The sequence below is a fragment of the Ranitomeya imitator genome, chromosome 3, assembly GCF_032444005.1.
Source record: "Ranitomeya imitator isolate aRanImi1 chromosome 3, aRanImi1.pri, whole genome shotgun sequence".
Classification (NCBI taxonomy): Eukaryota; Metazoa; Chordata; class Amphibia; order Anura; family Dendrobatidae; genus Ranitomeya; species Ranitomeya imitator.
The window spans coordinates 450791684-450815772 of record NC_091284.1 but is presented as its reverse complement, the minus strand read 5'-3'; positions in this window follow the sequence as shown (position 1 = coordinate 450815772).

Here is a 24089-nt window from a genome sequence, read left to right as displayed (position 1 = left end):
TCTACTTGTTACTTAGTCCTCCTGTCTGAACAGGTTCCTGCCTGTTTCACATACCTGCCTGCAGACCGGCCCTACCCGTTCTTCCTATGTTCCAGCCGTACCCGCCTGCCTACCAGAGAGCCAGCCGTGTCTGCCTGCCCGCCAGTGTCTCTGTTGTACCCGTCTGCCTGCCTGTGTCCCAGCCGTGCCCGCCTGTCAGCCAGAGTGCCAGCCGTGCCCGCTCCGTTCCTTAGTGGGATCAGCAGCCACAGCCAGACATCACCCTGGAGTGGCACCTGGTAGCTTCCTATTGCACAAGTCTGACCTCACCATCAGAGGCTCCAGCGAACACCTAGGAAGCTACTTAGTTACGCCCCTTCCAGGGAAGTTTGGTCTGTGGTCCAGTGGGGCCACACCCCCATATGCCCGCGCCAACCAGTCTGGGCGCGTGCGTGACACTAACTAACATGTTGGTGAAAATCTGGATGTTGGTAATGCGGCTGATGTGATTTATCTGAACTTTGCAAAGGGATTTAATATTGTACCACATAGTAGCCTTATACTGGAGCTACAGAAGCAAGGACTGGGAGACGCTATATGCAGATGGGTAAAGAATTGGCTAAATGACAGAAAACAAAGAGTCGTTAGAAAGGATAAAGGGATAAAGTCTGAAGTGGGGAACCACAGGGATCACTGCTAGAACCGATTGTTTTTAACCTCTTTAATAATGACCTTGTGGATGGTATTGAGTGTAAAACTCTCAGTCTTTGCTGACGACACCAAACTATGTAGGATATTAAAATCTGACCTTGACATTACAATATTGCAAAACGATCTGCATAAGATGACTGAATGGGCAAACACTTGGCAATTGAGATTTAAAGTAGATAACTGTAGAATTATGCACGTGGGACAGAGTAATCCAATTGCTGGATATAAATGAAATTGGGGTACACTCGGGACTGAAGAATAGTATAAGGATTTGGGTATTCTCATTACAAGTAAGCTGAGCAGCAGTACTCAATTCCACGCAGCAGCTGCAAAAGCAAACATGATTTTAGGATGTAGAAAAAAGAGATAAAATCCCACGATCCCAATGTATTATTACTAGTGATGAGCGAATATACTCGTTACTCGAGATTTCCTAAGCATGCTCGGGTATCCTCTGAGTATTTTTTAGTGCTCGGAGATTTAGTTTTTTTGCCACAGCTGGATGATTTACAGCTACTAGCCAGCTTGTTTACATGTGGGGATTCCCTAGCAACCAGGCAACCCCCACATGTACTTATGCTGGCTAAAAGCTGTAAAACATTCAGCTGAGATGATAAAAACTAAGTCTCCGAGCACTAAAAAAATACTCGGAGGACACCCGAGTGTGCTCGGGAAATCTTGAGTAACGAGTATATCCGCTCATCACTAATTATTACCCCTCTATAAATCACTGGTGAGGCCACATCTAGAATACAGGATCCAGTTTTAGGCTCCACATTTTAAAAAGGATATTCCGAAATTAAAGTCAGTTCAAAAGTGGGCAACTAGATTACTACAAGGGATGGAAGGACTCTCATATGATGAGAGGTTGGAAATGTTGAGCGTGTTTGGCTTAGAAACAAGATGCCTCAGAGGAGATCTCATTTACATTTACAAATATGTGTGTGGTCAGTATAAAGGATTGGAACAAGACTTATTCTTTCCAAAGACCATACGTAGGACAAGGGAGCACTCTTTACAGGATGAAGAATGGCAATTATGGCAGCTAAATAGGAAAGGGTTCTTTACAGTTAAAGCAGTCAAACTGTGGAATGCCCTACCACAAGTGGTAGTAATTAATGGCAGATGCTATAACTGCCTTTAAAAAAGAGGCTGGATGATTTTCTCAGTAGACATATTATTGTGGGTTATAGTTAAATTGGTAACAAAATGTACAATTGGTGAAGGTTGAACTTGATTGACCTAGGTTTTCTTTCAACCTATCTAGCTATATAACCACTGTCAGCTGTACACGCTATTTTTAAATCATATAAAACTGCAAATTTTTTTTTTTTTATAAGTTTCTCAACCTTGGAAACATTTCTGTTCATTATTGAATTGCTGTACTTAGAATATTGAAATATTTTTCTGTTCCATTCCATTTCTCATTCAAAATACTTTCTACTTTTAATTACATATTGCTTTTAATCAATTCTATACATATATTTTACAGCCTGTTAAATACATAGTTCTGCACTGATCAATGAAGCTGTAATATTAATTTAAATTTCCTGAGTGTGATTTTTAACACCACTATTTTGCCTTTGTCCTTCTTGGATTGAGAAATGATGACCCTCAGGAGCTTGGACTTGTTAACTTTATCATCTATGTTTAATTTAAATATATTGGATATTCTAAAAAAAAAACATAACTTGAATTTTGGGAAGAAAATGGAAGCTGCAAAAGATATCAGTCAAACCTTCCAATGTGTTAATAGAATTCAGTTGATGCATGACTTTCTTTGTCTTATCTGAAAGATGACTTGTAAGCCTTGTCTGATGAAGTGCCAGCTTGGAGAGAAAAGAACAAATATACAGCTCTTTATTGGTTTCCAATGAGTCTGAACACTTGCGCAAATTACTGTATGAACTGAAAAATATACAGAAATGATTTAAGTGTTCCTAACTCATTTCGTGCTGGGCAAGGTGTCAATGTAATAAAAGCAATAAGTAAAAGGTAGACATGTACCGTTTTTCTGGTAGCGGCTATATTCGACATAATATATCTTAATACACACAGAATATCAGGAACGCTGTGCCCTTTTACTCTGGAGGATTTGTAGTTAATACATAATAAACATACTAAAGTTACTTGCAGACTCTTGATCTTTGCATCAGTCATGCTATAATATCTGCATTGTGCCTGAGGAATGGAAAGGACTGTCTTTAGAGGAAACCTAAACTTACAATTGTTTGATTTATTATATTCTGTTGACTTATGAATCTACAGTATAAGCAAACAGCATATTCTACCTTAAAAGTTAAAATCTACAAATCTCAGGCTTGATTATGAGCCCTTCACTGGCTTATCACATCACAGGCATAAAAATAATTTATATTTGCCTGATTAACTATATAATTGCATTTTTACTTTATTTCATCTGGCCACTTACAACTAATGAGATCCATAGCTTGCATTTCACAAATTTTGGAACCTCTATGGGTATATCATTATAGGGTTTGCCTTTACATGAAGACAACCCCTTCTGTTGTGACAACCGATCCTGGCTCCTGGAGATCGAGCATAGTGATAACTGCTTCATTCAGGCATAATTGATGGTTTTGATTTGATTATAGTGTAATATATTGATGGCCCTGAGCTGAAATAAGAAAGGTCACCAGAGTTCATAGCTCATAAACCCTGGTCTCCTCACTTTCGGGACCGTGGGCTGAGTAAGAACTTTCTCATGGCAACTCAGTGCTACACACTGCAGGACCACGATTATGCTTTTGCCTTAGTATGAGCTGTTTGGAGTGGAGAGTAGTCACAGATGTGACTGCTCTTCAAACCGTCCGGAACTTTGTGGCACAGTTGGATTATCTTCTCGTCAGACAGGTGAGGAATGCGGTTGTTTATTATTTTTTGTCTTTTACAGGCGATATGAGCTTCAGTGGATTAGGGGTAAAACTTTGTTTTTATATTTTTATTTAAAATAAAGTTGTCACTGTCTTAATTTCAAGCAAAGGACTTTATTCTGGCTGTGTTTTTTTTACAATCTATCTATGTGTTTAGTAATAGACGTCTCTCCATTATTATCCCCTGGGCTTAATATCAGTGGCCATAAAACAGCTGACATCCACCCTACAAATATTACCCCACTTGCCACCGCACCAGGGCAAGTAAGAAGAGACAGGTAAAGCACCTTATAGATGTGCCTTTTCTGGAGTGGCTGTGGGATGCTATTTTTAGGCTGGGGGAAATATTCATGGCCCCTTACCAGTCTGAAAATACCATCTCCAAGCAGTCTGCTTTAGATTGGCTGGTTGTCAAAAATGGGGGGACCCTATGCAATTTTTTGAAATTAATTACTTAAATTATTTTAAAAAAACAGTGTGTGACCACTTCATTCTTGATAACCAGCCATGATACAGCTGACAGCTGAGGGTTGCAGCTCACAGGTGTCTGTTTTGCCTGGTTATCAAAAATAGAGGAGACAACACATTTTTTTAATTAATTTATTTATAGCTCAGGTACCAGCTGATGAATAATCTGTTATCAGTGTGATCAGGTGTTCGTTGATGGGAGTAGTAGTCCCTCTTCATCTGAAGCCTGTGACCACCGGTAACCTTTTTACTGCCGGTCACAACTGCTGGCTCACACGCTGTCATCTCTATGACAGCGTGGGAAACCGCTGCTCTCCTACCGGTGGTAAGAATCTTACCGCCGATCAGAGCCTGTGTTTGCCACGCTGTCATCCAGATGACAGCATGGAAAGCAAAGGATGTTCGGGCCCCCCATCTGAATGGGGTCTAGGTTCAGGTTTGAGTTCGGGTACTGTTCTGGTACCCGAACCAAGCTTTTTTTTTTAAATGTTCATCCCACCGGACCCGAACATCCACGGTTCACTCATCACTATTTGTTTCTTTTACACTGAACAAATACTTGCTTTTTAGCGTTGGGATATCACATAAAATCACAATAAAATACATTTAAGTTTGTGGGTCTAACGTGAAAATATGTAAAAAAGTTCATGGGGTTTGAATACTTTTTCAAGGCACTGTATATATTATATGCCACAAATCTGCATTATTAGGATGCTATCTTATGCAACCTGTATAGTATCTATAGTATCATATGAAGATGTAATATCTGAGACACAAAGTAATTTAATATTTAACCAGTTAATTTAAATATGTCAGAAATGACCACAACACAGGAATACAAGATATACTGCATCTCTCAGTTGAATCGCCAATTAACTACAATAATACAAAGATGCCTCACAGAGGAAAACAAACCTGTCTATAGATAAGTTATATCAATGCAGTCCATTACGGCATACTGGGAGCAAATAGAAATCCCTGAAGAATGGTGTTCATATCCTCTAACCTCAACTATGCTTCACCTGTAAGCAGGAAATATTTTTTTTCCTGTAATGTCATAAACCTAAAAATAATTTCATAAACCAGACCAAATCTTGTCATAGCTTTCCTTCACCTTGGGCAAATATTGTATTTAAATTGCTGCATTGACTTTTTGGGGACCCTCCAACTTGGCACTTGGCACTCAATGCACAAGCACTAACAAACCACCCCAGCTATATTTCTTCATCAAATACAATCTATCTAGAAAATATAAAAGCATGAGTATAATTATCTTTTTGATATTGATATACTGACTGTAACAATGGGCAAGCACTGTAGTAGTAAATTTGAACTTTGGGGAAACTTTATAATTCTATATTTATCTCACATACAGTGTGACCTAATGAGTAAAGATGATCACCACTATGGTACTCATATAAAAAACAATTTTATTAAATTCAAGTTAAAATATGTAAAAAACAGTAAACAACATGTAAAGAAAGGTGTAGAATCCACAAAAAAAGGGACTATACTGCCATAGGCTTACTATAAATCATCGGGATAAGCACTAGTATTCAGACATAAAGGTAACCCACAATGAAAACTGCCTAGATGTATGACCGAAATTTCATGTCAGAGATTGTAAAGGCACTGCTAAAATAGCCTATACCCATGTGCAAATATCCTAATAGGAGACACTACCAGCCATCCTGCTCGCAAGAATGAATAGCTGAAACCCTAGATGGCATATGACAAGTGGGAGATATAACCAACGAAAAGTATATACCTTTACTGTGCGTCCCGTGTGAGAGCCCCGGCGTCCCTCTGTCCCGAATCGCGTTTCGCGTTCACTTCTTCTGGATTCTACACCTTTCTTTACATGTTGTTTACTGTTTTTTACATATTTTAACTTGAATTTAATAAAATTGTTTTTTATATGAGTACCATAGTGATGATCATCTTTACTCATTAGGTCACACTGTATGTGAGATATTTACGTATAGCTGGTACCCCGATCCCCCATATAGGAGGGATGTGTACAATGTTGGTTTGAGCAAATATATGTGAATATATAATTCTATATTTGTATGACATAGTATTCATTCACTATTATGAAAAAAAACACAAAAACATATTTACTTATCAAGAGACTCTTCTACTTGCAAGAAATTCAAGCCATATGTGAAACAAATCAAAAAGAGACAGGCTTTGCAAAAGACAATAATTTCAAACACACAAACAACTTTATATCTGATAGAACGTTATTAGTTTTGTAAAGGCCTAGCTTGCCTGAAACCCTTCTTGCAGCTTTTAACTCTGATAAGACTTAAAACTGTACCTATTGCTATGGTAGAAAACAAATAAATAAAATAATAAAAATCAATATTGTTCTGCAATTTGGTATTTTTTGCATAGTAACAAGATATATTGAATGTCAATCAATTATTATTAAATATTTTTCCCCCACTAAATAAATGGTCAAATGCATATTAAATGAGTTCTCTGCTGCTGGGACACCAAAGATCCTAAATATGGGTCAGCACAAAACTCCTGTGTGAGCACTAGTGGGCATATGTGGCCACTTCTCTATTTATTTATCTGGGATTGACTGATCTACTGTCTATTCCCGTTGAAGTGAATGGAGCAGTGATAATGCATGCACTGTACAGGTTAGTCAATATTTTTGGACACATTTTCAGGATCATGTGACTGCGCGGGAACAGGCAATTGGGAATTATATGGATTGGCAATAAAAGTACTCATTTTGAATACCTCTTTTAAAGTTGATTTAAGTCTTTAATGAAACCTTTATATATGCAGTACAGCCAATCTCCTGGTTACAATCTAGATAGGTTCAGTAGTAGTGTTGAGCTACCTCCCTAGTATTCTTGTTTGGTTCGTCAAACAGGGACGTGTTCGATGAAATGTTCGTCGAACATTCGACGAACACCGTCGAACCCCATTGAGACCAATGGCAGGCAAACACAAACACATACGAACACATGGAAAGCACGTAGAAAACACCTTAAAAGGTGTCCAAAAGCTGACAAACTGCTCAGCAGACACAACAAACACATGGAAAAGTCACAACTACATATAGTCATGCAAAAAGAAAAGAGGTGGAGGAGTAAAAGGAGGAGGAGATACAGATATGACACATGTCATGCCCTTCTAAAATCAAGAAAGGTTGGAGTAAAAATGTTAACTCACTCTACCAACACCCAGACGTCTTGACAAAAAAAAGAAAAAAAGAAATACCTTTAGGTAGAATGGCGGTGGGTCCATTCAGAACACTTTCTTTAGAAGACGTAGTAGTACCCCCGTTGGGAGTTGTGTCAAAAAATGAACCCAATACATTCAGACTAATCCACTATTTGTCTTATCCAAGGGGCAGGTCAGTAAACGACAAAATCGACGTGGAACCAAGTACAGTACTATGTACTGTACCTCCTTTGACGAGGCAATCAGGCGGGTCAAGAAGTTGGTAAGGGGCACCCTAATGGCCAAAACTGACATTGAGGGGGCGTTCCGGTTACTAACTGTGCCTTCGAATAGTGTCCTCCCATTGGGCTGCTTCTGTGACGGAGCATACTACATAGATCGCTGTTTGCCCATGGGGTGCTCCATATCCTGATCACTATTTGAGGCGTTTAGTCGCTTCCTCGAATGTATCATCATAGACGTTTGTAAGGCGGCACATATTATCCATTACCTCGACGACTTCTTATGCCTGGCCCAAAAGATTCGCCATTTTGTGAAAACACGCGATAGTCCACCTGTGAGAAGGAGAGAGCTGGAGGGAGAGTGGACACCCCAAAGCCGGGGGGTTAGATTGAGAAAGAAAGAAGGTGGTGTAGCTTGCGTCATGGGTGGGGTACGCTGCTGAGTAGCACCAAATTCTACTAGGCCCAAAAAGATTTCCTGGGCTAGATGCTGTTAAAAAATAGTACTTAGGTAAACAGGCAGTGTAGCTTGCTTCATGGGTGCGGTACTGTGCTGAGTAGCACAAAATGCTATTAGGTACAAAACGATTTCCTGGGCTAGATGCAGTTAAAAATTAGTAATTAGATCAACAGGAGGTGTAGCTTGCTTCATGGGTGAAGTACGCTGCTGAGTAGCACCAAATTCTACAAGGCCCAAAAGGATTTCCTGGGCTAGATGCCATTACAAAATAGTAGTTAGGTAAAAAGGCGGTGTAGCTTGCTTCATGGGTGGCTTCGCTGCTGAGTAGCACCAAATTCTACTAGGCCCAAAAGGATTTCCTGGGCTAGATGCTGTTAAAAAATAGTACTTAGGTAAACAGGCAGTGTAGCTTGCTTCATGGGTGGGGTATGCTGCTGAATTGCACCAAATTCTACTAGGCCCAAAAGGATTTCCTGGGCCAGATGCCGTTAAAAATAGTACTTAGGTAAACAGGCGATGGGTGGCTGAGCTACTACTACTAGCAGACACTGAACTTTTGAGCAGACCTCTGAATCCCAGGTCATAGTATGAGGAAACAACTCTGCAGACGACCCCACCCACCTGGAATTGATGATGGCAACATCATGTAAAACTCAGCAAGGGGACTAAATAAAAGAGTCTCCATTTTTTCCAAAAATTTGGCCACAGACACCACTTAAGTTGCATCAATTTCGCCAGAGTTTTTTAAAACAGTTGGTGAGGTGATTTTCAAAAATCATCAAGCTTTTAGTCTCCCCAAGATGACACAGGGGTAGAAAAGTCCCTGCGGATCCAGTATTTGTTCATCTTGATGAACGTTAGTCTGTCTACATTGTCACTGGACAGCCGCGTGCGCTTATCTATCAGCACACCACCAGCAGCGCTGAACACACGTTCAGAGAGAACGTTGGCTGCGGGGCATGACAAGATCTCCAAGGCGTGAGTGGCGAGCTCAGGCTATTTTTCAAGATTGGAAGCCCAAAATAAGCAAGGGTCCAGTTCCACAGTCATGGCATCGATGTTGACTTGGAGATACTCTTGTACCATCCTCTCTAGGCGCTGGCTGTGCGTCAGACTTCTTGTCTCCTGTGGCCTTGCAAAGGATGGTCTAAAAAAAATCTTGAAATGATTAGAAAAAAATGCTGTTACCATCAGATACGATGTTCCTGTTACTGTTTGAGTGATGACTCGATAGTCCCCCGGTTGGCAAGTTAGAACTCAGAGATTCATTACGTGCACCACTGGTGTTTTGTGGAAAAGCAGATGTTAGATTCTGTAACAGTCTCTGCTGATACTCCTGCATGCATGAATCCCTTTCTATGGCAGGAATTATTTCGCCAAATTTGCTTTTGTACCGGGGATCTAAGAGTGTGGCAACCCAGTAGTCGGCATTATGTCAGATTCTGACAATCCGAGGGTTATGTTGCAGGTAGTGCAGCAAGAAGGCACTCATGTGTCTTGCGTATCCAGGAGGACCAAGTCCTTGTTGTCTTGGTGGTGGCGAGGTGAGAATCATGCTTCCTTCATCAGCCCTCTCCCCCCAACCTCGCACATCAGAAATTTGATCAAGGTCTCCCTCATCTGATGAGTCTTCCATGCCCAGTGCCAGTTCGTCCTCCACTTCTTCCTCATCTCCTGCACCTTCCTCAACAGTTTGGCTGCTACCATGCGCCCTCGGTAATCCCTCTCCCCCAGCATCCAAAGCCAGCCGCCTTGGTGCTGCCAACCTTCTTGACCTTGGAGATATGATCCCTTCCGCATATGACTCCTCCTGTTCCTCCTCCTCCTCCTCTTGTTCCACCACCTGACTCCGAACACTGTGTAAGATGTGCTCCAGCATGTAAATCACCGGAATGGTCATGCTGATAATGGCATCGTCAGCACTAAACATCTTCGTCGCTATTTCAAAACTGTGCAGAAGGGTGCATAGGTCCCTGATCTGAGACCACTCCTGCAGCGTGATTTGCCCCACATCTTGATCTCGTTGGCCCAGGCTATACATCATAACGTATTGCACCAGGGCTCGTCGGTGCTGCCACAGTCGCTGCAACATGTGCAGAGTTGAATTCCACCGTGTGGGCACATCGCATTTCAGCTGGTGAACTGGCAGGCCCAATGACTTCTGTAGAGATCCAAGTCATTGAGCTGCGGGATGCGGACAGTGGAAGTGAGCACACAGCAACCGTGCCCTCTGCAGAAGCCCATCTAGTCCGGGATAGTGGAATAAAAATTGCTGGACAACCAGGTTCAAAACGTGAGCCATACAAGGCTTGTGTGTGACATTGCCCCGCGAAGGGCCGCACCCAGTATTGCAGCATTGTCGCACACAGTCTTCCCTGGCTGCAGGTTGAGTGGAGACAACCATTGATGGAACTTGGTCTCCAGAGGTGACCACAACTCCTCAGCTGTGTGACTCACATTTCCCAGACATTTCAATGTAAACACTGCCTGATGCCGTTGAGCCCTGGTGACAGCATAGGCTACTTTCACACTTCCGTCTTTTCAGATCCGTTGCAATGCGTCGTTTTGGGAAAAAAACGGATCCTGCAAATGTGCCCGCAGGATCCGTTTTTTCCCATAGACTTGTATTAGCGACGGATCGTGATGGATGGCCACACATCGCATCCATCGTGCAACGGATCTGTTGTATTTTGGCGGACCGTTGTCTGGAAAACCGTTCACTATAATGTTTTTTGTCTGTCGAAAAAACGTACAGCGATGGATCGTGCGGCATCCGTCGTTGGCTAGAATGGAGGCCTATGGGCGCAAGATCTGTTGCTGTCTGTCAAATGATGGAATCCAGCAACAGATTCCTTTTTTTACACTGAGCATGCCTAGAAGGATTTCTATTCTTTTAATTTAACCCATTTTTCCTGCAGCTGCTGCATCAACGGATCTGTCAAAAACCAGGATCCAGTGTATCCGTTTTTTATAATCTGCACAGGATCCATCTGTTCAACCCTTTGACGGATTGTGACTGATTCTAAAAGACGGAAGTGTGAAAGTAGCCATAGTGAGGAGGTGTGCAGGATTCCTTCTGTGCAGTTACAAAGCGGGTGGCATTACCAGACAGGCTTTGGGTGCAGGTGGAAGACCGAGAGGAGGTTCAGGAGGCAGAAGCAGTGAAGAAACTTCTAGATACAGAGGATCGACGAGCAACTTGTGGCAATGGCAAGACTTGAACAGCAGCCCCTTCTCCTGATGTCGCCATAGTTACCCAGTGCCCAGTTACCAACATGTAACGCCCGTGTCCATGTCTACTCATCCAAGTGTCTGTGGGGAAATGCACCATGTCACACATTGAGTTTCTCAAGGAAGCGGTGATGTTGTGCACGTCATGCTGGTGTAGCGCAGGCACAGCTTTCTTTGAGAAGTAGTGGCGACTGGGCATCTGGTACTGGGGCACTGCGACGGACATAAGGTCTCGAAAATCCTCTGTGTCCACCAGGCGGAATGGCAGCATTTCTGTAGCCAACAGCTTGCAGATGGAGAAATTCAACCTCTTAGCTTTGTCATGGCTAGAACGAAAAGGTCTTTTACTTGTCCACACCTGAGGGACTGAGGGCTGGCTTAGACGGAGTTGAGTAGGGTGTCCCCGGCAAACTTCTGGTCTGTGAGGAAGGTGCAGGTGAAGATGTTATGTTGCCTTGATCAAAATGTGGTGTCGATGTCAGAGAGCGCTCAACACCAGCAGGTGTTTCCACTTGCAAATGTTTTGATGACCTGCCAATCACACTGGCTGTTGCGGGTAAAGAGGTGGAAGGTCTGCATCCAAAACCATGTGCGACTGCTGTCTCCACAGTCACAGAGGATGAAAAGGACGTGGATGCACTTGATGGGGCAGACGGTGGTTGACCAGGACCACTAGGCCGCATTGTAGCACAGTGAGCTTCCCACTGCAACTTATGCCTCATATCCATGTGACGGTTCATGCATGAAGTACTCAAGCTAGTGATTTTTTTGGCCTCTACTGAGATTTTGTTGACAAATCTTGCAGACAACATGAGTTGGGTCATCCTTTGTGATGTCAAAAAATGCCCAGGCTATGCAAGGCTTAGAGCCCGTGCGACCTGAAGATCCACCACGACTTCTGGTCTGAGGCACAGTTGGGGTTGAGGATGCATTTGTTGACGTGCTTCCAGTACTCTGTCTCTGTCCAGGAAGGCGCACTGTTACCTCGTTGTCAGACTCATTTCTAACATCCTCCTCCACCTCATCTGCTGACCTCATGGACTGGTTGACTGGGGGTTGACAGTAAGTGGGGTCTACAACCTCGTCATCATCATCCTGTGTGTTCTCACACCCGTCTCCTCAGAGCCAACCTCTTCCTGCCCCAACCGAATAGTCAAGTTTTCATTCCAATCAGGTATCTCAGTCTCATCATCATATTCCTCATTGTCTCCACTAGGAGTTACAGTTTGGGAATGAGGGTCTACATTATGCTCAGAACCTTCTTCATCTGGACCTGGATCTGACTCACAAAGATTCTGGGCATCAGTGCAGATCATTTCCTCTTCTGGATTCACAGAAGCTCTGGAGCAGACCTATGATTCCCAGGCTACAGTATGCGTAAACAGCTCTACAGACTCAACCATGTGTGTTACCCCATGCTCAGACGGGCAGCTGGAGACTTGGGAGCTGTGAGGAAGCAAGTGCGATTGGGGTGACAACTCTGAGGACTGGAGTAGTTGTGATGTTGAACTTGACATGGAGGAGAGCCCACTTGAACGAGCACCTGATATCCGTTCAAGCACCTGCTGTTTTTGTGCCTCATCTGGAATTTTTGGCAATGCTTGTAGCAATGGTCATAAGAAAAGGATCATATCAGATTGTCCACGAAAAGAAGTAGACATCTAACTTTGGCTGGAAGATGGTCTTTCTTCTGCAGATTTTACTGTTGCTTTACCACTTACCGCATGGACACAACCTTTCTTTCCCTTTCCAACACGCCTATTCCCCTTTCCACCAGCAGCAGGACAAGTCTTTTCTTGGCATAAGCAACAAAGGGAGAGTCGGACTTTTTCCTCTAATATAAGTCAATCAAACAACAAGAGACGTAGACACAAAAAGCGGAATCAATATCGCCGCAATGATTATTTAACAACAGAGTCGGACTCCAGTCTGAGCGAAGGAGGAGCTACGGGTTTGGAACAAACAGAAGGATCTACCACAGAGGCTTCAGCAACTACGGCCCCCCCTTTAGGAGGCGCACTCGTAGGGGGAAGAGAAAACAGAGATTATGCTCCCACCGGGAGGTACAAAAGAAAGAACGTCTCCTGGAGACAGGGGCAGTAGTATCCATACCACTTGAGGAATGTATCATCAATTTAACGGACCGCGTTTTAACACCAGCGCAATCAGACTTATTAGCAAAAGGCTTAAATTATTGTGTCCCTGAGAAATTCAATTTCTCAGAATTTCGGATAGATCTATTTAAAGGCATTAGAAAAATACATTTGTATAAGGCTTTTCTTAATGGTACTAGTAATAACACTGTGTTAGAAGGGGAACAACCGTGTAAAATAGGACCTTTAGGCTTCCTTGCAGGATCTACTGAAGAAGCACTCGCTGATTTTCATGAGGATGCCGCTTTACTTATGAGCTTGGGGGAGCAGATCATTCCATCTAGTGTAGTTTTGCCTGAAACTTCGACCCCGTTTTTAGGGGAGGTTCCATCCACATATATGCCACAGACATCTCCAGGCAATATGATAGACCTGTTCGAGACTCTAGTTCTGAAGGATATGGAGGCATTAGTTTACAAAAGAGCACCATATAATCTAGATGGTGCAGAAAGGGCAGCATTGAAGGAGATGGCAAGTTGGTCCGATACCATTATACGTCCGGCCGACAAGGGTGGAAAGACAGTTTTGTTACCAATGGAGGCATACTTAATGGAAGCTGGTCGGCAACTCTCGGATGGTGATACCTACCAAAGATTGCCCAGTGACCCTATTAACAAATTTAAAAAAGAACTACAGTCTTTTCTTAGGGTATCTGTTGAAAAGAGAATTATAACCCAGAAAAAAGCTGAAAAAATATTTTTCCACAATTCCCTACCAAACCGTACTGGTATTACCTCCCAAAGGTACACAAATCAGTCACCCAACCCCCAGGCAGACCTATTGTGTCGGGTCTGGGGTCCCTGACCGAACCACTCTCCCAATATTTAGAATGGATTTTGCATCCTTTGCTTCACTCTGTCCCGTCCTACATCAGGGACACTGACTCGTTTTTGAAACATATCCGCGATTTTGCATGGCACCCGGGGTTCTCCATGGCGTCCATTGATGTGGTCAATTTGTACACTAGCATTCCACAGCGTTTGGGGGTGGACACTATCAGGCGTGTTCTGAACACGACTGATAGGAGTGGTGCCTTTATCAACTTTGTGTGTGGGGGGTTAACCTTCATCCTCACTCACAATGCTTTTACTTTTTTGGAGAATTGGTATCTCCAGACCACTGGGACTGCCATGGGGACCCCGGTTGCATTCACTTTCGCTAATTTATATTTGGCGGTTTTTGAGGAAGATTTTGTTTACTCTGAAAGGAATGCCTTCCTGAAACACATAAAACTTTTCTTAAGAAATGTCGACGACGTGTTCCTGGTGTGGGACAGGACCGAGGAGGTTTTTGGAGAGTTTGTGGATTATCTTAATGTCACCAACAATATGGGGATGCGTTTCACCTCCGTGTTTGGGGTAGATAAATTAGAATTTCTAGATGTGTCGGTCACAATTCAGGATGGGGATTTATGTACATCCATCTATCGAAAACCAACTGCCTCCAATGCCCTCCTGCATTTTAACAGTTATCATCCTGCCCACACTAAACGTGCCTTACCCTTTAGTCAACTACTACGGACACGGAGAATAAATAGCACACAAGAAGGTTTCGAACAACAGTCTGAGGAATTGTGCCAAAGATTCCGAGAAAGAGGTTATCCGGAGTCTTTGTTACAAGATGCTAGGAGCCGGGTGCAAGAGGGCTCACAAGCCCGCATTCATAATAATAAAAAAAGTAATGAACCACGGTTCAATTTTTGTTTTAGGTATGGCCCATTAGATCAAGCATTATAAGCCTCGCTCCGTAGGCATTGGCACATTTTAGAACGAGATAAAGATCTTGCGGGGAAGGCTGTAGGGGGTCCTTTGATCTCTAACAGAAGGAGCATTCGGATCAGGGATATATTGGTCCATAATCGGTTGTCAGATACACGGTCTAATTGGTTGGAACAATTGCCTCCTAAAGGCAATTTTCGTTGTGGCCATTGCAACTATTGCAGTTGCCATATTACTGGGCGTACTATTAGTGTGGGTCCGGTACAACACACAGTTCAACAATTCATCTCATGCAGGATGGACTATGTTGTTTACGTCATTTTCTGCCCTTGCAGGAGATTTTATGTGGGAAAAACTAAACGCCCGATGTTTGTGCGCTTTAGAGAGCACCTTAGATCTATCCGTACAGGTAAGGGGGTACCTCGGCTGATTGACCATATTAGGGACACACATGATGGTAAGTCTGAGGTCCTCACTTTTGCGGGGATAGAGAGGGTTAAATTACCTGCTCGAGGTGGTGACCTCCATAGACTACTCCTGAGACGTGAAGCATGGTGGATCCTACAGACACAAGCAGCAGGTGCTGCCGGGCTGAATGAAAGAACTGACCTGTCGGTGTTCTTATGATTGGTGCCGTACATTGCTACTTTGCTGGAAAAGGGTGTTTTTTTTTGTTTTTGTTTTTTTTTTATGTCTGGCCGTTTCATGTTGTGTATTTTGCCTCTTGTGTGTGAGCAGATAAATACAAACACAAATGACTGCTACCAAATGTATAGTGTCTCTGCGCAGCATTTTCATAGAATATTCGTTGAAACTAGGCTAGTCAGGAGAAAGGTTGTCCTTTGTATTCAGGTTCATTATTATCCCTTGTAATGCTTATAATTATTTTGGATTATTTTCAGACTGGTGTATAGGGAAAGATGATTTTTCATCAGTTGGTCCTCTTATTGGTTGTACTAATTTTATCCAGGTGTCTTCTGTACGTTTGTTTTTATTGTAAATGTGTTTTGTAACATGATGTAATTGATGTAGTCATGTGTTTGTCTTTTCACAAAGGTGTACCTGGCAATTACTGGGTCTGGTGTGCACGGTTTGAGTGGGAGGGTCCATTTGTGACTCACCTACTTCAGCCGGTGTCACTTCCCAGTTTGCTAGACCTGTAGAAGCGCTGGTAGAGCGCGAAACAGCTGTTGTCTTCCCCTGCTCACTTCCGCTATGTCCGCACTCCCCCGAGCCGTGAACACGTCATGATGGATTTTTTACCTTCAATAAAGGTTTGATCTACGCTATCTGGTGAGTGCTGCCGCAGTTCTTCTTTTTTCATATTTATACTGGATTGTTTGTTTTTTCGTATGCGAGCACCTCCAGTTACTGAAGCCTTACACCCACAAGTGACTGTGTTCTTACCAGTACGTTACATTCAGGCTGTGCAGCAATACTTTTTTCTCTTCACTGATTGAATCTGTATCTGTAGTTGTTGGCACAGCAACCGATGGATGAAAACCGAGCAGAACTGAGTGGCCAATCTGTGGCACTAGGCCCAAAACTATTAACTGGATTAGATGCAGTAAAAATAGAGATACATAGGCGGTGTAGCTAGTTTCACAGGCGGGCTTCTTTGTTAATGTGCAGTCTCTGCTCCTAGGCCCTAAACTATTAACTGGATTAGATGCAGTGAAAATTGAGATACACAGGCGGTGTAGTTAATTTCACAGGCGGGCCACTCTGCTGATGTGCAGACACTGCTCCTAGGCCCTAAACTATTAACTGGATTAGATGCAGCGAAAATTGAGATACACAGGCGGTGTAGTTAGTTTCACAGGCGGGCTACATCTGCTGACGTGCAGACACTGCCCCTAGGCCCAAAACTATTAACTGGATTGGATGCAGTAAAAATAGAAATACACAGGCGGTGTAGTTAGTTTCACAGGCGGGCAACTCTGCTGACGTGCAGACACTGCTCCTAGGCCCCAAACTATTAACTGGGTTAGATGCAGTAAAAATTGAGATACACAGGTGGTGTAGCTAGCTTCACAGGTGGGCTACTCAGATGACTATCAGACAATGCTACTAGCCCAAAAGGATTAGCTGAGGTAGATTACACCAAATGCTGTGACAAACACTTGCACAGCACTGGCACAGACCTGCCTGGCACACAGTGCTATGAACTGCTGTAACCTACCCTGAAAAGGGCTGATATTACAACTAGTCCCGACTCCTCCCGAGTCCCTAAACCTATCTCTCTGACAATTCACTCCAAAAAACACTCTTAGTCTGTATAGCGCCCACAGCAGCAGTGGTGCCGTCTAACACTAAGCTGCAGCAGTGAGGAAATGGTGGCGATGGGGCAAATGGCTGGTTCGTATAGGGCAAGGAGGACATGTGACATACACAGCCAATGACACATGCCCTTGCTTGTGTGCATCACATGCACATTGCTGTGTGTGTGCGCACTGCTGATAGGCTGAGAGATTGCACCGCCCCACTGTAAATGCGGGAAAGAAAAAAAAATGGAGGTCGGCGTTATTTCAGCACAGATCTATCCCCCGTCCCCCCCCGCCCACTATACACTGAAACAGTCTATTAACATTGATAAACAGTTTTAATGTGCAAATCAAGCGAGGCTTTTGGTGAACGAACAGTTATCGACAAGAAACTCGAACAGCCGAATTTTAAGCAAATTGTTCGGGTTCGTCGAACGACTTGAACACCGCCCAAAACAGCTCGAATTTGAAATTGGCGAACAGTTTGACTTGAACACCGCTCATCTCTATTCAATAGTTTTGTTCATAATCATTGAATCATGTTCAATTCATAAATTGTATGTAAGTGTCAACGTCAACATCGTGACTTTATGATGTAGTGAGATCTGGCCTGGATATGGCCTAAAGTCCTGGCATATAATGAAGAAGCTCAGGATGCGGCATGTGACGGCACAAAGAAGATGACCAGATGGCAAGCTGAGAGGCTTCCAGAGAGGTATTTTTTTTTATGAATGCTCACTTTTCCAGCCTTCCCACTACTTAATATTCTTATCAAAGAACTTGGCACTCAGCTATGTAGTACAAAGTCCAGACATTTCGGTCAAATAGTGACACTTCATCAGTGTTCTATAATATAAGTATAAAAAAAGAATGCAAATAAAATCAATAATAAAGTAAGACTTCTGGAAAATACGGAATAGTTTAACCCTTTCACAGAACATTTCACATGAAAAAAAATGATACAGTTAAAAAAAAAGGCCAGATTTTTCTGCGCACTCACATCTAATGCCTGGGACAATTTTTTTTTTTAATTGTTAGATTTTCACGCTCTTGTATTGCAAAGACCTTGCTGTAGTCTGCAGTGTGACCAAGCAAATAAATGTAGAAAAAATGGTGCTTTCTAATAAAATTAGCAGGTATAAGGTGCAAAAAAAAATTGCCACGGATGCCATTGCCTGCAGCTACATATATATAAAATACGCAGCAGCAGACAGGAATGGAGCTTTTGGATCGCCCTCCCAGGTGAGTATAATCTACCCTCTTTTTCTCATCTTTCAGGTTACATCGGGGGCTTATCTACAGCATTCCAGAATGCGGTAGATAAGCCCCTGATGCCAGCGGGCTTAGCTCACCTTCGATTTTGGGGGTGACAGGTTCCCTTTAAAAGCAAGACTGAGGGCCTCACCCAATAAGTATGGGATCAACCAATAGCACAACACAAGGAACTATATAGAAAAAATAAATAAATGTGCAAAAAAATTGGGATCACCAAAATATAATATAATAAAAGTTCAAACTAATGAACAATGAGAACATTTAAAACAAAAACTTTTAAAAAGAGGAAAGACTACTACACATAATGTATTTCACCAGATGTGTCCACAATAAAACTAACACCTCTCCTCCAGTGTTACCTTAAGCTTAAAATCCTATTTAGACCTTATATTAGGGAACCCGATGCTCTTGAAACTTGCACATATAGCTATATCTGTATAGGGAAAAAATCTGTAACAATATCAATATTCCCCTGTATGTCCATCTACTATATAATTGTCTATGGGTCACTTCCGTCTGTCTGTCCTTCTGTCACGGATATTCATTGGTCGCGGCATCTGTCTGTCATGGAAATCCAAGTCGCTGATTGGTCGTGGCAAAACAGCCACGACCAATCAGCGACAGGCACAGTCCGGAAGAAAATGGCTGCTCCTTCCTCTCCGCAGTCAGTGCCCAGCGCCTGCATACTCCTCTCCAGTCAGCACTCACACAGGGTTAATGGCAACGTTGACCGCGGTGTAACGCACTCGGTTAACGCTGCTATTAACCCTGTGTGACCAACTTTTTACTATTCATGCTGCCTATGCAGCATGAATAGTAAAAAGATCTAATGTTAAAAATAATTTAAAAAAAATGAAAAATAGTTATATACTCACCCTCCGGTGGCCCCCCGGACCGAAGCGGTTACCGACGCTCCTCGCGAGGCCCCGGTGACCGCTCCATGCATTGCGGTCTCACGAGATGATGACTTGCGGTCTCGCGAGACCGCTACATCATCATCTCGCGAGACCGCAATGCACTCTTCAGACCACTCCGCACGAGGAGCATCGGTAACCGCTTCGATCTGGGGGGCCAACGGAGGATGAGTATGTAACTATTTTTTATTTAAATTCTTTTTTTTAACAGGGATATGTTGCCCACATTGCTATAGGCTGTGCAATATACTATGTGGGCTGTGCAATATACAACGTGGGCTGCGCAATATACTACGTGGGCTGCGCAACATACAACGTGGGCTGCGCAATATACTATGTGGGCTGCGCAATATACAACGTGGGCTGTGCAATATACTACATGGGCTGCGCAATATACTACGTGGCTGTGCAATATACTATGTGGGCTGTGCAATATACAATGTGGGCTGCGCAATATACTAAGTGGGCTGCGCAACATACAACGTGGGCTGCGCAACATACAACGTGGTCTGCGCAATATACTACGTGGTCTGCGCAATATACAACGTGGGCTGTGCAATATACAACGTGGGCTGCGCAATATACTACGTGAGCTGCGCAATATACAATGTGGGCTGCGCAATTTACTAAGTGGGCTGCGCAATATAGTACGTGGGCTGCGCAATATGCTACGTGGGCTGTGCAATGTACACCGTGGGCTGGGCAATATACTACGTGGGCTGCACAATATACAACGTGGGCTGAGCAATATACAACGTGGGCTGCGTAATATACTACGTGGGCTGCCCAATAAACAACGTGGGCTGTGCAATATACTATGTGGGCTGGGCAATATACTACGTGGGCTGCGCAATATACTACGTGAGCTGCGCAATATACAATGTGGGCTGCGCAATATACTACATGGGCTGCGCAATATACAATGTGGACTGCGCAATGTAATACGTGGGCTGCGCAATATACAATGTGTACTGCGTGGGCTGCGCAATGTACTGCGTGGGCTGCGCAATGTACTGCGTGGGCTGCGCAATGTACTGCGTGGGCTGCAGAATGTACTGCATGGGCTGCAGAATGTACTGCGTGGGCTGTGCTATACACTATGCATACATATTCTAGAATACCCGATGCGTTAGAATCAGGCCACCATCTAGTTGATTTATAAGTGATCTGGACATCTTTGAAATATGTGCTTGTGCTTGACCCCATTTCACATGTATTATTTATTTACTTATATTTTGTTTATATTTTTCCACAGATTTCTTTCACCTGTATATTTTTTACCACAGTAGAATTATCACTCAATGACTGTGTCTTATCTTATCTCGCTTGGATGAACAACCCTCCTCACTTTTTATGAAGACCAAGCAGATCTTTGAAAAATGTCCAGATCACATATATATCAATGGACAGCATATATAGTTCTTTAGAAACTGCTAACATGCCTCTGCCTTGTTATTCCACTGAGCCCCTGCTGTCAGGTGAAAAAGAAATTAGTAGTTTTTCTACCATCGTGTGCTTGTATTCACACATTTTGCAATCCCTCTTCAGTGATGGAAGTATTGATGGTATGGTATCCATCAAGGTGGCCACCCAGTATTCTGAACTGGTAACAATACAGGCAGCTTGGTTGTCATTCCACTGGCACTGCAGCATGTATTGGCTGATATGTGTCAGGCTGCCCAGAGACCATGACAAACTGTCCTCCATGGGAGGTATATCGTCTGGGTACTCTGTATCCCCTAGCCATGCTCCAGTGATGCCTGTGAGCTGATCTGAGTGCCACCTTGCTGTGAACACAATTGTTCTTCTCCCTGCTTCCTGATCCTCCTTATCATCACCATCATCCTCCCAAACTGTCCCCTGGCTGTACAGTTGCGTACCTGGCTGAAGTTGGGACAGTAAGCCATCCTCTGAGACCTGTGTGAATAACAGACCTGATAATGGTGGAAATTGTTCCTCTTCCTCCTTATCCACCACCTCATCCATCATGACCTGAATTATTTTTACAAGCAGGTATATAAGTGGTATAGTAAGGCTGCTGATGGCATCATCAGCACTGGCCATATTTGTGCAATAGTTGAAGCAGCACAACACAGCACACACGTTCCGCATGGAGGCCCTGCCATTGAAGGAGAAGTGGTGTTGGTCTTCAGAATGACTTAGTTGTGCATGCTGCAGCTGAAACTCTCCAGCATATGCAAGTTGGACTTCTACCTTGTTGGTACGTTGCATATCAGCCGGTGACTGGGAAGACAAAAGTGACACTGCAGCGCAGGCAGCTGGGTGAGAATGACCAAAGTGCGCACACACTACCTGCACTTTCAGCAGCAACTCTAACATGTGTGAGTAGTTTTTCAGGATGCTCTGCACCACCAAGTTTAGTACATGCACCAAGAAAGCAGGCTAGGTCCAGAGCTGCTGTGAGATTTTGCCCATTATCGCACACTACAAGGCCAGGCTTGAGGCTCACTGGCACCAACCACTCATCTGTCTGCTGTTTGATCCCAGTCCACTGCTCCTGCCCTTTGTGTGATTTGTCCCATAAAACGAGGAGTTTAAGAACAGCCTGCTGTTGTTTCCCCTTGGCTGTGCTCAAGTTGGTTGTACAGATCTTCCTGTGACCAAATGAGGAGGCGGTGGATGAAGAAGTGGAGGAGGAGGAAGCAACCTGGACAGATAAACGTCCAGCAATACTAGATGATGGTAGGACATGAGCTAGAATGCCTTCCACCTTTGTCCCAGCCACCACTATATTACCCAGTGAACTGTAAGTGAGATGTGACATCCCTGACCATGTTTACTGGTCCCCGTAGCAGTGGTTATGTGAACATTGCCACTAGTGGGTTGCACAGTGCACATTTTTTTATTTCGTCCGCAACATGTTTGGGCAGGGCAGGGATGACCCGCCTGCAAAAGTAGTGGCAGCTGGAAACAACGTATTGCTGGACGGTCACCATTTTGTCATGCTAGGCAGCCAGTGTTCTTTCAGAATGTGTCTTTAGTGCTGCTGGGGTAGTACTGAAGGATAAGAGCATCCGGCGGTCCTCTGAAAGTGTAGACCACCCTAGCTTTCATCAAGATGAACAAGTCCTCGGTCTCTAATGACTTTTGCACCCCGGTCGCATACATGGCAGACTACATGATGGTGTAATTTTTAGAGTAATGCATAGATCTCACGCTATTGCAGTCTGTAACACTTTTGTGATGGCTTCTATGCCTGCTTTTTCTACTGCTGCTGATGTTACTAACAATTCTATGAAGTGTGGAGACTCCAAGTTAGGTCTCCATCTGGTGGGCTGCCTGTAGTGGAAGTAGTGTCAGAGCCCCATTTTACTATTTCTATTCTGGGTAAATTGTTAATGTCTGTAAAGTGCTGTGGTATTTATGGTGCAATATAAGTGAGTAAGAAAATAAATAAAATAAATAGATGCCATTTTAGTGGTGACTATGCCTAATTTTTGGAAATGTGTGAACTCAAAGTTGTCTCCTTCATGTGTGTTGCCCGAATTTGCCAGGGCTCTCAGACCAATAGGCCTACACTTGTTACTCATCCACCTGTTATTGATCAGTGTTTAACCCCTTTCTGACATCTGACGTACTATCCTGTCGAGGTGGGGTGGACCCGTATGACCACCGACGGGATAGTACGTCATAGCAATCGGCCGCGCTCACGGAGGGAGCACGGCCGATCGTGGCCGGGTGTCAGCTGCCTATCACAGCTGACATCCGGCACTATGTCCCAGGAGCGGTCACGAACCGCTCCCGGCACATTAACCCCCAGCTCGCCGCGATCAAACATGATCGAGGTGTGCCGGCGGTATAGGGAAGCATCGCGCAGGGAGGGGGCTCCCTGCGGGCTTCCCTGAGACCCCCACAGCAACGCGATGTGATCGCGTTGCTGCGAGGGTCTCTTACCTCCTCCTTCTCCTTGCAGGCCCAGGTCCAAGATGGCCGCGGCATCCGGGTCTTGCAGGGAGGGAGGTGGCTTCACATCGCCTGCTCAGAGCAGGCACTGTGAAGCCTGCAGCTGTGCATGTCAGATCGCTGATCTGACACACTGCATGGCAAAGTGTCAGATCAGCGATCTTACACTATAACATGATGCTCCCCCTGGTGCAATGTTATAGTGTAAAAAAAAAAATATTCACATGTGTAAAAAAATTTGAAAAAAATTCCCCCCAAAATCCCCCTCCCCCCCAAAAAAAATAATGTTCCTTTAAATACATTTCTTTATCTAAATAAAAAAAACAATAAAAGTACACCTATAAAACTGTCCCACTAGTTAACCCCTTCAGTGAACGCAGTAAAAAAAAAAACGAGGCAAAAAACAACGCTTTATTATCATACCGACAAACAAAAAGTGGAATAACACGCAATCAAAACGACCGAAATAAATAACCATGGTACCGCTGAAAACATCATCTTGTCCCGCAAAAAACGAGCCGCCAAACAGCATCATCAGCGAAAAATAAAAAAGTTGTAGTCCTCAGAATAAAGCGATGCAAAAAAAATTATTATTTCTAGAAAATAGTTTTTATCATATAAAAGCGCCAAAACATAAAAAAAATGATATAGATGAGGTATCGCTGTAATCGTA